The sequence below is a fragment of the Corvus hawaiiensis genome, chromosome 2 (genome assembly GCF_020740725.1).
Source record: "Corvus hawaiiensis isolate bCorHaw1 chromosome 2, bCorHaw1.pri.cur, whole genome shotgun sequence".
Lineage (NCBI taxonomy): Eukaryota > Metazoa > Chordata > Aves > Passeriformes > Corvidae > Corvus > Corvus hawaiiensis.
Genome location: NC_063214.1, coordinates 108,815,453 through 108,827,828, shown reverse-complemented (window position 1 = coordinate 108,827,828; position 12,376 = coordinate 108,815,453). Strand labels below are relative to the sequence as shown.

Below are 12,376 nucleotides of genomic sequence, written 5' to 3'. Positions count from 1 at the left end.
CTTTCTATGGCCAGTTTAGATCTCTCAGATAATCTCCTGTGAGGTCACCCACCTCTTCTAAATGTCATGCACGCATGTGATCCGAAGGCCTTCACAGTCTGTCCTCATGCCTAAATGACATCCCAGTGACTCAGCCACTAACACCTCTGAATGAGGCCACCTCTTAACTCCCTGCTAGGGCTCTTTCTCCAATAAATGTTACTGAGCATCCTCGCACTAAGACCAATCAAGTGGGGCAGTGCGAGGGGTAAGAGCTCTGTGGAGATTGGGAAAATCACACTGGTCAGCACCACATAGTTGAGAAAATTAATTCAATGTCAAATTCATATAGCCATGACTCAAATGGGACATGGGGGCTCTTCCCTAGCCCTTGAGAGGAGAGGAACATGCTCTGCCTGTGCCACACGTCCAGCAAGGCAGCTGAAAGCAGCTGTGTTCTGACCTAAACCCAAAGGCCAGATCAGCTGCAGGTGTAGGTGAAGCTGTGCTGGTTTGCACCCTGGATTTATCACCAGCCCCCACCTGGAAAAGCAGCCCAGCAGATCATGGGCTCTGGAGGAGCCTGATTTAGAAGAACATGAGGTGGGATCACAGCCTCCAAAACTCCTTCCTGCTGGGGTGAAGGCAGGCCGGGGGGCTGGGAGAGAGGACTGGAGGCCTCTCCTTCCCTTCTCTTCCCTCCAGAGGACTCAGGCTCTGCTAGCCTGGTCTCCCCTGGGATTGCTCCCATCTGGCCTGCTTGGTTGAGGCTTCCTGCCCTGCTGTCCTTCAGAGACCTCCTCACATCTGTGGCAAAAAATCCCAGTGCCCAGGATTTCTAGTCCTTTCCCACAAAACTGGGACTATTTCATCCCTCCATGAGCTTCTTTGGTGTGACTGTGTTTCCCACTGTGAAGTCATTCTGTCCTGCTGGAGCAGCAAGTGAACCAGCATGTTGTGGAAGTGATTTTGGATGGCAGGATTTCGGGAAACACAATGTATGTCAAGGTGGAGGCATTATTCCTTCAGAATTTGTCTTGTTGTGCCCCAGCAGTCACACTGGTGTTGCATCATCTGGGAAATCTTTACCAGGAGCAGCTTCCAGTTCTTCAAGGGGGTCTCTCTTCTTCACCTCTTTCAACTTGGTACGGTACAGCATGAATCAGATAGAAGAATATGGCTGTTGTTAGTCTTGCTTATTGGTTTTTTTGGCCTACTGATATTTTGCACACCTTGCTTCTCCTCTTCAAGAAAAGAGAGAAGAAAGTGACATCCAGAAATGCAAATTACTTATATCCAGAACAAAAGATATTTCTCCTCTACCAATTTAATCTAAAAAAGAAAATTACCTGGTTTATTTATCTTTATGTCATGTAGGGGAAAAAACAAGAAAAACCAGCTCTGACATCAGTGGTGGTAGAGATCTTTTCCATACTACTGCAGTCAGTTGTCAAAAATGCATTTGTTACAGGTCTATCTCAGCAGAAGTTCTCAAGTCATGACATCCCTGGGAAGCAGCTTTTTAAAGAGCAGTGATGTCAGGCAATGACTTTCCACTGGCTCTTCCTATGAAGAGAGGCAGTGCTTTCAGGCAGGCACTTTGCATGCCCTTTGTCCTGTACATTTTCAGCCTACTGACATGCTTAGTAAATTTTGCAAACAGCAATTATGGTGTCTCCAAAGCATCACAGACCAGCGTGCACCCCAGGCTTTCTCCTATTTAAGGCTTTTGTTTTTCAGTAAAGCACCCCTATTTAGAAAATCGCTTGTGGGAATCACCAAGGCCTGAGCACTTTGTGACTGAATGCCTATTAGAAGCAGAAGATCCTGAAGTAGAGCCTCAGAGGGATTCAAAATGCCATCTAATCCATCTCCTTGCATCCAGGCAGATTTGTAAGGAATGTATTCTTTACAGCACACTTTAAAGATGATGCCATGCATGATGGCAACCTCACAACCTCCCTAGGCAACCAGTCCTAGCCTTTTGTTATCTTTACTGTTAGAAACTCTTTCCTAATTTAAAGCTGTTATTATTGGTCTGCATATATGTAACATATATTTGTGATGTTACATGTTACGCCTCTGCAGGAAACATAAAACACCGAGTAGAGCAATCAAAATGGAAAATTATGCCAATCCTATCAATTTCCATCACAGAGGTGAGAAAGCAAACCCTGTATTTCCCAAGACATGATTGACCTACGTGCAAGGGGGGACCTTGGTCTCTTGTGATTTTTCTAGGTAAGATGATAAAAATAATGAGCCTTAAAAGAAAGTGAGCTGGTTCTTGCTAACCCAAGCAAGAGCTAAAGGCTCACACTCAGAAGAACTAGTGGTTCCCAGTCCAGGGAAGCTCCACCTTCTCTAATGCCACTAGAGAACAGACCAAAGCCAAAACAAGGAAAAAACCAAAGAGGATAAATGACTAAAAGTTTAAAAGTCAAACCCCAAACTGCTTCACCATGCAGAAGGTGTAGCTCAGAGCACATTTTATTATCTTCACAAGCAAGGAGCCCAGATGAGTATGTAGGTGATTGGTGCAATTAGAAATTATGCCATTCAAATGTAGAGTCAGCGTGAAAAGAGTCAAGGCACAAAGTTGGATTATAGCTTCCCCAGCAATTCTCCTGGTTGGATTTTTTGGTCATGATGAAATGAAAGGTAGGTAGAAGAAATACTGACAGAGATAATTTCATGTCTGAATAGTCTTAGGAAGTTGAGATGAGGCTTGTAGCTGAGTTGAAGCTTCTTTGGAGCTACAGGTTCCCACATATTTGTGTAGGGGATGTAGAAGGACTGTAGTTGTTTTGGAAAACCTGAACCTTTTGTCTTCTTAATACAAGCTTTCACTAGTAATAACAGTCACAAGAAAATCCTTTTCTCTTCCCTCCATCCACATTTTTTAAATGAGAAAGAAATTCTAATTTCCCAGCAGACCATTAGCATCCAACATATCAAACCCATCCAAAAGGATAAGCAGAATGAAGGCGTCTATTTTCATCACTGAACACATAAGCTTTTAAAAATAACGTGCTGAAATGGGCCAAGGGGAGAAGAACTTTACCCCTCCATCCTTGCACATACGTCCCATAGTGATGCCTGCTTTTATGGCACTGCAGGCTGCCACAGGAAACCAAGGTTAAATAGTTTAAGGTTGAATAGCCTGGCTCCCCTTGGAGCTAGCATTTGTGACCTTTAGAAGACTGTGCAAACCAGAAGCTGGTAAATATTTGTTTCTAAGAGAAACCCAAACAATTAAGAGCAAAAAGATTTATTGACTGCAGTGACTTACAGCAGTGGCCTCATGGGAGGGCACTTCCCAGCACTTTCTGAGTGTTTCAAAAGTGTCCATTGCACACAGTACTGTCCTAAACCAAACTGGACAGTTAGATGCCACCTTGATAACAGAATCACTGCATTTTAGTAAGTAGGAAGGACATTGTCATGAGGAGCAATGGCCATTAGGATTGTTTAGCTGCCTGACAGGGCCTTGGCTTCTAACTGCTCTCTCTGCCTTTGAAAGTGACCTGAATACTTTGGTTTCTGATGTCGTAGCTATGCCTATTTATCCTCTTGTTTGTCTTTTTAGTTGAGAATTTCAGTACATGGGAAACCACAAATGGCCTACAGGAACTGAGGTTCTCTGCAGTACTTTTTTCCCGGACATTATGGCAATGTGTTGTAATTCCAGAAGCTGTAGAAATGCTGTAGAGTATTTTCTCCAGTAACTGTTCTCTGAAAATATGAGGAAGGTCAGGAGAATGCCTGATCTGACTAGCAGGGAAAAAAAATCAACTTTTTTATCATTCAATTAAACATTTCCAGAAGTTGAAGCAGTAGGAAACAATACTGCTTCTGAGGTAACCCAAGTGAGATCAGCAGGGGCACCCACATAACACTGGTGCTTCCTAAAGCATCAGTGAAGGCTGCAGAATGGGAGCATCCTAGAAGAGATTATTGCTGCCCTTCCCCATCCTTGCTCACCCTGGCCTGCTCACTCCATACAAGCCACTGAAAATATCTACACAGCAAGAGGTAACCCATTAAAAATAAACTGCTGTAGGTAGAAACTCACCAGACTCTCTTCTATAGCAGATAAGGGGCTCAGTTGTAAAGGGTCTGATCTTTAAAATGACCTTTATTCTAACTGGACCACTGGGAGCTGGTTATACCCTGCATACCAGGCGAGAAAGCTGGCATATAAGGTTGAAAAATTAAGCTAAGACAGCCTCTCTGGCTTCTCTGTGCTAAGAAAGTTGTGTTTCTCCTTGTTCCAGAGATGATGGCAAAATTTCTACTGGATTTGAAGGAATCAAAGCCAGTCTCTATTTCCATATAACTCCGTAAACTTTGGACCAAAAAATTCTTATTTGACCACAAACCTCATTTAAAGAAAGTTGCAAGATACAGCTCCCTGCAGAAGATCTGTTAGACTTCTAACAGCTATTTTATATCATCAAAGGCAAATAAACCTGCTTGGGGAAAAACAGGCAGGTGATTTGTATGGTGATTGCTTTCATATTCTGTTTATAATTTCAGCTTACAGCCTCTAAGCCACAGTCAGGAGTAGCAGAAATGTCAGGGTGTGCAGTTTGTTTGCACTGATGTTTATTTTACATGTACAGCTGGTGTGTATCAAAAGTGAGCGGATATGGCTATTTCAAGGTATGTCCTGAACTTGAGTGTTGTCTTTCCAGACAATGTAATCTTCCAACCGTGGAAATTCTGTCAGGGTGCTGATGTTGGGAAGTATGGGAGAATTTACTTAATACAATCCATCTTTTTAGAAGTTTTGACTCAGCTGGTGTAATGAAATTCTATACCAGCAGTGCACAGTATGTGCCTGCATAGTGATGGACTGAAAGTCTGCCTCCAGTCTAGTTTGTGAAGTTAATATTTTGACTTTTCCTTTGGTTTTGGGGTTTTTTTTTGCCAGGGCTGTAGGCACATTCTTATGTTACTGTGAGCTAAATGAAAGTGTCGGCAGTGAGTTTATCTACTGCTATATATAAAACTACTTACCTTTTGAAACCAGGTTTCTTCTGACCAGCTTTGACATTTTCACAGTGCAAATTCAGGAAATTTTCTTTGTGGTAACTTGCTTGTTGGACCATAGCTCAGCAAAGAGGAAGACTGGAAGAGGGTGAAAGGTAGGGAAGCCATGGTTGCACCCTGTCAAGATGGTCAGGTTGGCCTAAACTACTGTATTGCTGTCATTGAATGACCTCCAGAAGGTATTAACTATGTCATTACTTGTAATTTTAAAACAAAATTGAGGCATATACATTTATTTTTATTCTCTTCCTCCTTTCAACAATAGGATGTTGAATTGACATGATTGCGTGGTAGTTCCATTTAACCACGTTTCTCACTGAACTTCAGCTCTCATTAGCATCCTCCCTTTGGACATGACTCTGTTGGGATCAGAGGAGGTTCCCTGATACCAGCACTGCTTCCTTGAAGGGGGGAGAAAGGTGCAAATGTACTGGTTTTGTGTGTGTGAGGACTAAGGATTTTCTGGAAGAACATGGCATCCTGCTGAGCCATATTCCCCACCCTCACCGCCAAAGCCACTGTCTCTTTACTGCAGGAGGAGCTTTGCCAGACCTCACCTGGCAAAACCCCACCTCTGGCTGAGCTGCATTCCTGAGGAGGGTGTGTGCTTGACCCAGGTGCATTGCTGGGTGCCTCAGCAAGGCTGGAGTGGGGCATCCAAGGGCTGCTGACTTCTAATGTCAGACAAGTCCCATGGTTCTGCTGAGAGACACCAAGTGCCCTGGAGAGATGGGAAGACCAATGGACAGGTAAGTCTTTGCAGTATTGGGAAGGTGTTTTGCTCTTAGACATTTCAAGTTTGTGTTTCCCCCCCAAAGAGTTTCACATGTTTCAGGTCCATCTGTCCTCTTCACCTGCTTTTCTCTTCACTTGTCTACAATTTCATTTCTTGGGTGTGACAGAAGAACTAACATAGAGCAATGATTTTCCTGCTTCAGGCAAAATGCAAAGGTCCCCTGAAAACTCTTCTCTTGTACCAGGAAGATGCTGCTGCACTGCCATGCCAGGTGCACACTGCTGGGGCTCAGGGCATGAGCTATCTGTGGTCACTCCCTTTGAGAGTCACTTATGTCAGTCTTTATCCTAGACAGATGAGACCAAAATAAACTTGCTGAATATAGAACAGCCTTTCAAGCTGTTTTGGGCATACTGTGTGTTTTTCCTGTGCAGGTCAACCTTTGCACTTCCATGAGGAAACCAGTATTTGCATTGTTCCTGTCATAAGAACTCTAAACTAAAAATTAATAAAAGTGAGCTCATAGTACATTAGTTCTTGGAGAGTGCCTTGAGGATGAGGGGTTTGGCTCACTGCTATCCACAGTTTATATGCATGCCCAGTTGGCATCCAGATCATACCAGGGAAAGAGCGGAGATGACTGAAGCCATGGTCTGCTAGGACTTTGGCCTGGGGAAGAAAACTTGACATACACAATTTCTGTAACTACTCCAGAAATTTCTTTCAGGAGTGGAATTTAGAGACTATGTCTGGTGTGGAGGAAATTGTCTCTCTCCCTGTTTGGTGAGCAGGGCCAACAGTACCTTATGCCATTATGGACTAGCTGTGAGATCATCCCGACAAGTGATCAGAGAGGCTTGCTAGTCACACACTGTTCGGTAACTCGTGAAGATTAGGGGAGTAAATGATTCACATTCCATCAATGCCTTTGTCACACTCCAGCATGGCTTTATTCGGTCAGGAGTCACTGAGGGAAAAAAGCCCTCTACACACCTGGTTGCTTGTCATCGATCCTTCATCCTTTGGCATGCACCATTCATTCCAGCTGCACTTCACCCATGGGTGCTCTCCCACTCAAACAAGAGAGCTTGTGAGTAAATGAAAAAGGATCAGCCGGTGCAGGTGAAAGCCTTTCAGTCCCAAGGATAAGCCTGAGACTTACATGGCATGGCGGGACCCAGTCCAAGCCCCTAGGTAATGTGCTGCAGCTGCTGACAGTGATGACAACAATGATGACAATAGTGTACAGACTCTAGGATCACTTTTAGTGATCAGCTGAGTGTAGACATCAGGATCTCATTATCTCATGCAGTAACAGGAGCTGATTACACTGTAACCTTTGCTCACCAACAGTCCATGTCTTGAAGAGCATTTGCTTGAATGTGGATTAGGAAATGGAAGAGGATGGTAGAGCTGAGTCCTAACAGCTTATATGAAAAGCACCTTGATTTCAGAGAGATCTGCAGCTTCACTTCTTTGTGCTGTCCCAATAGAGGAAAATGTCATTTCAGTTTTCTCCTCTATGGTCTCAGAGCACCAGTTGTTCCTCACATCTCTATCCCTATAAAAACTCATCCTCATTCTAATTACAAGTAAATGCATTAAAAGACCACTGAACCATGGGAAGCTAGTCCCATTTCCTTATCCTTTTCTCAGACCTGAGGTGTATATCCCAGTTATTCAGGTTTTGTACTGGATAGATGCATCACCATGGAGATCAGGTCAGGGTGGACTGGGCTGTGTGCAGTGGGGGCAGTGCTGGGAGCTGCTGGGTGTGTGTCTCCAGCCAGAGGCAGAAGGGAAAGCCCAGCTCTCCTGCCATGAGTCGTCATACAGCCCAAAGCTGCAGCTGTTGCCACTACACATACCCATGCATATCAAGTTTGGGAACCCAGTTCAACCAGCCCCAAGGTCTTTGGGAGGCAGGAATGCTGCATGGAGGTCAGAAATATTCTTCTTATAGCAGGGGGCTTCCACACTTGCAGAAGGGACCCACGAGCAGAGCAGCTTCAGCTAGGGCTGTACATACCCATGCTGTGCAAAATCAGCAGCCACAGGTGTCTGTGAGCATCCCTGAGCTGGATGCAGAGTGAAGATGCTCCTGGGCAAGGGTTGCAGGTCCCTCTCTGCTCCAACAACAGCACATGCAGCACTGCTTGCCCAGGGGTGAAAGCCAGGGCTCAGTGCAGAGCATCTCTGGTGACACCTGGCCATCACAGGAGCAGATGAACCCCAAGCAGCCCTCCACACTCAGCTGTGAGGTGCTGTGAAAGCCATTAGTGCATCTGCTCTGAAATGGGCTCATTAAAATACACATTCTCCTTCATTATCCTACGGCTGCAGTGCCTGACTCATCTCACTGCAGTTGCTCTGGAATGGGAACCCAAGTTAAAAATTTTCCAACTTGTTTTTATTCACCAGGGAAGCTCATGTCTTACCCACTGAGATGGCAGTGGAAGCTGGAACAACATCTGTCTTCATGGGAGGCAAATGAAAGGAATCCTGAAAAAAAAGGGAGAGGAAATAAATGAGGCACTGTCTGATTTAAAGCCTGTTATTTCATGTTGCCTTTCACAATTTGACACAGGATGCTTTCTTGCACAGGTGCAGTTATTCCTGGAGTAACCCAGCTGGGACATGGCCACTCCCAACCCAGGTGTGCCAATGGTATTTCCTCCTTTACTCCTCTTTTTCCACAGAACACAAAAAATTGCCACACAGCCATGGCCTAGCAGCCATGGTCTTGCAGCGAGCTTTGGCTGGGACCCCTTCTCTGACTACTGACCATGCTAAACCTCTCTTCTCCCCAGAGGCAGATGGAGCCCCGCACTCAAAGATTTTTGTGCCAGCACTGTCCCCAAACACAGACCCCTCTGCAGTGGCACATGGATGGATACAGGGTGCTGAGGGTTTGCAGAGCTTCTCTGACAGGCTGGGGGAGGCACTGCCTTGTGCTGCCTTCCTGCTCCCCCAGCTCACAGGGACAGTGTCCTGTGGGCACTGCTCAGACAGTGCTTAAAGCCACAGGCAACCACAGCCTCCCCCTGTCAAAATGGAAACTTCACAGCCTAAGCCCACCTCATCCAAGCTGGGAACCTTCTCTTTCATACACAGACATGATCTCAGCAAACATTGCTTTTAGCTGCAAGAAAATTCCTCCCTCTTACTGTTTTGCTCTTAAGGACTGCTTTCACGGGCTAAACATACTTTGCTTTAAATAGATGTGCTGACCCAAATACTACTGTGAATGATTATTCAAGGATGAAGAACAGACTGTAGTCCAAAGATTTTTACAAGACAACTTAAATCAATACAATCTTTCTGATTAGCACTTCCAGAAAACCTGCATACTATAGTCATTACTTGGCTCATTTTGCTGTTATTTGTTCATGTGGTACATTATCAAGCATCTGAAATATTTACTCTGTTGTCCTCTGGACTGCACTGATTTCTTTTGGAACAAAATGTAGCCTGGAAATACTCTGCTGTGGATTTTTGTAACAAATATTTTACAGTAAGCCACATGTTATTAGTGAGCCTAATATGACTCATACAAACCTTTTTATAATATTTACTCTTAAAAATAACTGGTAAAATATAAAATAATAATTCAATTTTTTATTAACTGATGGCCTACTTGCAATATTAAACTGGACATGGCATTGCAACTTGGGCCATTTTTCAATTTTGTATAGGAAAAAACCTCTGCATGTGTGGAAGTCAATGTTTTTCACAGCACACATCTGAATGTTTTTTTTTTTATTTCAGACTGCCTACTGTAGTAGAGCAATCACTTTAACAGAAAATATACTGACAGCCTGAAATCTAAATCTAATTTAAAGTTTAAATGATGCACATGATTAAAAATGTATTATCTATTCCCAACAAATCAGCATCATTGAAACACTAATACTTCCCTAATTTTAAGCACCATCTAGTGAATCAAACATTAGATCTGATCTTCCAAATTACGCTCAAGGAAAATGAGATCCTGGTTTGACTGCATCCCACGTAGCGCTAGGTCTCGTGCTGAGATTTTTAAGTTAGCTGTTTAGTCACCATCTCTTCTCTTCCTAATGGACATTAAATATTCCTCCAAAGGTGCTGGAGACCTGAGATGCTGCATAAAGATAATTTGTTTGTTGATAAAGGAAGGTCCTGGCTGAGCAGGCTCCCGAGTTATACAAGGCTAACTGCCTGCAAGTAGAGCAGGGAGAAACCTCATTTTGATAATGATAATTTTTTTTTTATCACTCCAGAGAAAGGGACTGGAAAGGATGTGGCTTCATTTCAATAATAAACCAAAGAAAAAAAATCTCCAGGCAAATAAACAGCTTTATAAGGATCATGATTCTTACGACTTCTATTAGCTGGCTTGCCATGAAGATGAATTAGGTCTCAGAGGGGATAGCACAGCAAATCTGCATACAATTATAGGACCTGCTTACCTGGCACTGGTGTTAAATCAGTTCAGTTAAATCAACACCAGCAACTGACCTGTATAAATGGCTGCCCACAGATGGAATTCATTTGGAAAGCAAGTGATGCACAACCAGTTGGGTTAACATGAAATCCCTCTGGGCACAGGCAGGGACATTCAGACTGAGCCTCGTTTGGCCTCTCTGAAATTACAGAGCTTGTGGCTGGAGCTGTGCTTGGTACTGTGCTGGTACATGTGCCAGCAAAACTGGTGCAAGACTGGGCAGTGCCTGGCCTGGCCTGGCCTTGCTATGGATGAGGAAAAAGCATGTTGCCTTTGACTGGGAGTGCATCACTTGGGAGGCAGGAGTGTCATATGGGGGTCAGAAATATTCCTTGGCTGCTGCTGGCTGGCAATACCCTCAGTTGACCAAGCTGTATATTTGACATCTTTCTGGTACATCTGCATCTGGGGGAAGCAGGATTTATTGATGGTCCTTGGTCCCAGCTACTCTGTGGTACCAGCACATGGCACTTCAGCAGTGCCCTGGGGCTGCTGGCCACAGCTCAACAGCAGAGCAGCCCAGTTCTGTGCACGGGGGCTCTCCTGGCAGTGCATCCCCAACCACCCACCCAGACAGTGGCTCACGTGCTACATCTGCTTGGGAGGTCACTCAGGGAGGGAGTCTGAGGACCTGGGCCACAGAGGCCTCTCTGCTGTTCTGTTTTTGGGTTGTCCCCTTTGCTCCCTGTGCATCACTTCCTGGCTGTGTCACCCACCAACCCCGCACCTCAGAGCAGCTGTGGCAGCACAGGCTAAGGGCTGGTGGAGGACAAGGACTGTTGGTGAGGAGGAGGTGATGCCAGGAGGTTTGCATGCCAGAACTGCTGCAGGAACTCTCCTCAAACTCAGCCCTGTGCTACAGTCACAGCTCCTGTGCTCACCTGCCTGGCCCCTCTGGCGCCCAGGGAAATTGTGATGGACAGTGCCCACCTGCTATTTCAAAACAGTGGAGGTTCATCTGCACCTCGTGTTACAGAAATCTGGTATCTCATGGGGGTTAAACTGGGGAAAGCAGTGGCTCTTGGAGCAGAAGCATTTAAGGCCCAGTCCCTCATCACCAGGACTCATGACTGCTGAGGGTTGACAGAGGTACCTGGTCTTTGGTCTCTACTTCCAAAACAGGAGAAGTATCAAAACTGAAGCTTGGAATTGACTGCACAGCTTCACTAACGCCTGAAGTACCTTAAGAGTTGTCCCACCTTGGACACAGGCAAAACCACTGGGAAAAAGAAACAAGCATTCCTTTTCTCCTTCATCCCTACTGCCCATACATGTTGTGTTGCTAACAAAGGGTAAGATCTTTTAGCAAGATCCTGATTTATGGTCTATAATTTCATGATAGAAAGTGGACTCAAGCAGGAAATCAATTTTCAGAGCTATACAGCAATGAAGAATGATATTTTTGGAGTCCTTCCCCACAAACAGAGCAGAGCATGTGTAGGTATCAGTCTGTTTAGCAAGACAGTTTAAGCCCACTTAACAGTCACACAGCATACACGATCCATATTAGGATCCAGTCAGCTCCAAACACCGCTCAGCTACAGGGGTAAGCCAGAATTTCATGACATCACATAAATAAATATAAAGAAATACAGTAAAAAGGCTTTACCTTGGGCTTAAGCAAAAGGCACTATTTCCCAGTCCTGTGGGATCCTTCTCTGTCCCCAAGTCTGCTGGCTTACAGTGCAGTAAAATGATCTGGCATTTATCGACCCCGGCAAAGTCTGCAAGTCCTGAGGGTGTTTGATTTGGAAAGAAAGGTGTAGGGAGGAGATTCCTGAACACCTCCACCCAGAATAATGCAGGGAAAAAAAAGAAGAAACAAAAGCAAGCTTTAAGAGGTCTGAATGTGTAGCCTGCCCAGAGCTGCTATTCCTGGTAGAAATTAGACCCTGAAGTGCCCAGGTGAAAATCAGGGATAATCCCTGTGTAAGTGCTTCTAATTAGGACAAACTGAAAGTGAGAATGTTGAGCAAGACAGCTCTGGCCCATTCCTGGGGGCTCCTGGTTTGCTCCCAGCTGGTAACTGAGAGCACAATTATGCAAACCTCCTCTATAAACAGAATTTGGTTTATTATGGCCGAACTGGGGGAATCTATTTTTGTCGCCACTTTGTGCGAATG

General features: G+C 44.8%; 1 long non-coding RNA gene across 1 annotated transcript; it reads right to left on the bottom strand.

Annotated features, from left to right (window-relative positions):
• Positions 1–8,158: 8,158 nt before the first annotated feature.
• On the bottom strand, positions 8,159–12,030 carry LOC125318043. The gene is made up of 2 exons (XR_007200261.1): positions 11,863–12,030; positions 8,159–8,272 (listed from the first exon to the last, which is right to left on the bottom strand). It is a non-coding gene; the product is annotated as an uncharacterized LOC125318043 (long non-coding RNA).
• Positions 12,031–12,376: the final 346 nt, after the last annotated feature.